Consider the following 4,422-nt stretch of genomic DNA (forward strand, 5'->3'; position numbering starts at 1 on the left):
CCTGGCATCTCCCAGCCACCATGTCCCACTACAAAGCGTAGCATAGCGTAGGGCAAACCTTGGTGTTTACCTCCTCATGGCTTCCGCCTTAGGAAGTTTGGGGGAAGGGATCAACATGGCAAATTTGGGCAGATTTCACTTAAATCCTTGTGTCAGTAAGCAATTCAGCACTGTAACAAAATACATAAGATAATTAGCTTAGAAAGCTTTGTTTGGCGACTGGCCAAATAGCTTAGAGCTTAAAGTGACTGCAGGCAGGTGCAGGGGCCAGGGGCTCAATCCCAGGCCTGCCGTGCTGCCCCGCCCCTGGGGGGCACTGAGACGTCAATTGAGACCGTGTGGTGTGCACGCCTGTAATCCCAGCTCTTGGGAGGCTGTAAACAGGCAGATCACTACGAGTCCGACGTAGTAGTGAGACCATGAACACTCTGTAGGCCCTCTGCTAAAATACAAAAAAAAAAAAAAAAGAAAAAAAGAAAAAAAGAAAAGAAAACTTTGTTTGGGCTGACAGTTTTGGAGGTTTCAGCCATGGTCTGTGGCCGTTGTTCTGGGCCTGTGGCAGGTAGCACAACATGGCAGTACGCCGGGGGAAGCTGGTCACCTCATGGCAGCCAGGAAGCAAAGAGAGGAGGAGGAGGGGCAGGGTTCCAGTAGCCCTCCTCGGGGCAGCCCCATGTAAGCGCGAGCCCCTGCTGGGCCCACTATTCAAGGCTCCATGCCCTCCACCAGTACCACGGCTGGGGCTGGGCCTGTAACCTGCGAGCCTTTAGGGGCACTTACCCAAACCATCCCCGTCCTCGCAAGCAGCCTCTATTATCATGAAAACAGTGCACTGGGGCAGCTCATGATCAAGCGCCTGCTTAGCGCGCACAAGGTCCTGAATTCAATCCCCATCACCAAAGAAAAATGGACAATGTATTCGAACCTCACTCACTGACAGATTAATTTGTCGTTTTGGACTCAGTCTTGTACAGAGTTCCAGCTCTGGGGAGGGGTTCGCTGACAATGCAGAAGTTCCTCTAACAGAGGAGGATGTGAGAAGCAAGAAGCGGGGTACCTGGGTCCCAGGCTTTCTCTCCAGATTGACACCTGCGCAGGGCTGGCCAGATGTGCTCAGAGCAATGCTCGGGCAGAGGACGTGGGCTCAGCGCCCTGCCCAGAAGCCCCAGAGGAGCCCACTGGCAGGCGGGCTTCAAGCCCCACACAGCATGGGCCACCAGCCGTGGCCGGAAGGACTGACCACCCTACTGCAGAGGTGCCCCAGGCCTCTGGAAGCCCTGCACACCCCAGCGCCTGGCACAGCCAACCCAGGTGCTTCCGTGCACCCTCATGTGAAGGCGGGCAAGGGAGGAGTTTTTACCCCAGAAACAACTGTTCTTGAAGCTGAAATTCCACAAACAGGGACCATTCGTCCATTATCCTTGGATAATAGAACATCACTATTCGTCCATGTTCTTCACTGTCCTTCCTTTAGCCCACTGGGACAAGGCTCCAGGAAAAAGGAGAGCCACTTCCGAAGCATCTTAAGCTACATTCCATCCTCATGTCTTGGTAAGAGTGAGGAACCCTGCGGCCTCGGCACCTGATGCCTAGAGGTCTCCGTTGTGCTCTGGGCGTGGCAGGGTTGCTCCAGTGATTTCTACTCCTCCTTCTGCAGCTCCAGTGGCTCCTAGATGTTTGAAATCTCGATGGCTGGGCGTCATTTTCATTGGGGTGGTCATGAAATATGTTTTCCTTCAATGAGGCCTGTCTCTGTGGCGCAGGAGTGTCGGGTTGTGTCTCAGAAAACAGCAACAACCAGGCACCAGCGTCGGCTGGCAAAGGTGCTTCGAAAACAGCAGGAAAGCTCCTATCTAGGCTCCATGTCTGGGGTGACTTCCAGGACCCTGCTGAAGACGGACATGGAGTTCTGTTCCCACCATGCCCCCGCCGTCCCCACAGGAAGAGGCAGCTCGAGCCAATGATACCGGGGCATCTAGCAGGGGTCCAGTCTGAGTCCACACACCACAGAGGAAGGCGGCACGGCAGGCCCCCAGAGAGCTGGACTGGCGCGCCCAGGGTACAGACTGGGTTCCATGTGGGGTGCGAGCTTCATGTAAGTTTCAGTTTTATAATTGCAAAATAACATATTTTCATACTAGAAATATTAGAAAACAGATAAATAAATTTAAAAAGGAAATAAAAGCTACTTATGGTTCCTATCCTGCCATTCCCAGGATCTTTACTATTAATGTAATGTGTGCTCTTTGTGGGCTTTTATTCACATGTATATTTTTTTTCAAATGAGATAATTTTCAGAGATACTTTTTTAGTCCTTTTTGTTTAAGAATACTGGGGGAGCCTCCTTTGCAGGGGCTCACTGGGCTGCACCAGTGCCCTCGTGGAGAGGAGTCCTGGCTCGGTTCTTTGCCTTTTAACCCTTCCGTTTATCTCCGTACCTTACTCCTCAAGCCTTCCTGGTTGGCCCTTGGGCAGAGAACTCAGGGTTTGTTCATTTATTTATTTATTTTGCAGTACTGGGGATTGAACTTAGGACCCTGCGCTTGCTAGGCAGGCACTTATGCCACTGAGCTATCTCCCCAGCACACTCACGGCTGGGAGATGGCTCAATAGAATAAGTGCTTCCCTGGCAAGTGCAAGGGCCTGAGTTCAATCCCTGATCCTGTCAAAAAAAAAAAAAAAAAAAAAAGAAGAATCCCAGCACACTCAGTGTTTATTTTGTCTTGGATTTTTATTCCTGAATTTTGCCTAAGTCATTAGACTTAACCTAACGGCTTCATAAGTAGTGGATAATGTACTATGTGGGGCCCAGTTACTGTAGAAACTGGTTATGGTTTAGACCGAGGCCGTCCCCTAAAGGCCTCCCATGACATGGGGTGATGTAGCAACTTGCTGTGGGCTGTTGGCCAGGTTGGAAGAGGCAGGGCCCTGGGTGTGACCTGGAAGGGTGGTTCTCTCTCCTGGCTCTTGCATTCTGTCTCCGCTTCCTGACCATCATGACCTGGGTAGCCCTCCTCTGCCCAGGCCTTTCCACCAGGGTGCTTCTGCACTGAAGCCTTCAGAGCATGGCTTGAAACGTGAGCTAAACAAAATGCACTCCTGTAAGCTGCAGCTGTTGGGTCTCAGCAATGGGACAGCAACTAGGACAGTCTTCTCTCCATTCCGTTCATTTGATCACAGGTAACTGTTAGAAACCAAGAGCAGAAGAACACCAAGAAGTTATCTTGGCTCCTGCGGGAGGCGACAATCCTGCTGAACTGAGCCAAGAATTTCCTCTTGCGGCCAACCCAGTTATATGTAGGCATACTCACGCAAGCACTTGTCTGGAGGTTTTGTGTTTCAGATGGACTCGGTACAGGGTCTCACTGCACTGCTCAGACTCAGGGCAGTTCTCCTGTTTTCAGCCTCCCCAACAGTGGGTTCACAGGTGTGCGCCACCACACCCAGACTCGATTACGGGCTCAGCATGCCCCGGGGCAGGGCCAGGGAGGCATGTGGTGCCAGGGATTGGACCCTAGTCCCTGCGCTTGCCTGGGCGGGCCCTTAGTCCGCTGAGCTATCTCGCTGGTCTTTGTCTTTAGGTTGTTGACATCAGCTCTCTGGTCATGATTGTTCTATTTCTCCTATCGCTGCTTGGTGTTGCGGTTGTCTCAGTTAATTTCCTCGTTGCTGAGCCAAGATAACCAACATCCAGAGTAGAAGCCCAAGGTAGAGTGGCGTGGCAGAAGGCCACAGTTCACAGTGGCAGGAAGCAGAAAACAGCAAGAACAAAAAGAGCAGAGGCAGCAGAGACGAGCAGCAGGCCTCTCCCTTATTTGCCCCACGGCGGGTATAGCACTCACACCCTTAATCCCAGCATTGGATCATAAATTACTCACAACCTCTAGCAGTCTGCCCCATGGGTGCATGAGGTTTTAGGGGAACAACTAGCCACAAACCATAGCAACAGCAAGAGCAGCAAAGGAGGACAAGACAAACCTCCTCCTGTTGTTTCTGCTAGGTGCAGGGAATCTGCCTTGTGGAGGGTGCAGCTCTCACACCCTCAGCCCAGCACGGGCCATGAATCGGTCCCAAGCCCCGGAAGCCTTCCTGACTGCATGAGGCTCTGGAGGGGACAGCTAGGCACAAGCCATAACAGCAATGTTTAAAAAAAGATACAAGCTCTACTTTTTAAAATTTTTATTTCTTTTTTTATTTTAGTACACGGTCTTATTACGTAGATGACTCAGCGATCTGCTTGTGTTCAGTCTCCCAAAAGCTGGGATTACAGGCACGTGCCACCACGCCCAGTCTCAAGCGCAACAAGCCCCAGGGGCGGGGCCGGCACGGCACACTGGGGATCGAACCCCAGCCGCTGTGTCTGCCTAAGCAGGTGCTTTAACCCACTGAGCTATTTGGCTGGCCCTACAGGCTCTACTTCTT

Source organism: Octodon degus, unplaced genomic scaffold, assembly GCF_000260255.1.
Source record: "Octodon degus isolate 3935 unplaced genomic scaffold, OctDeg1.0 scaffold00216, whole genome shotgun sequence".
Taxonomy (NCBI): domain Eukaryota; kingdom Metazoa; phylum Chordata; class Mammalia; order Rodentia; family Octodontidae; genus Octodon; species Octodon degus.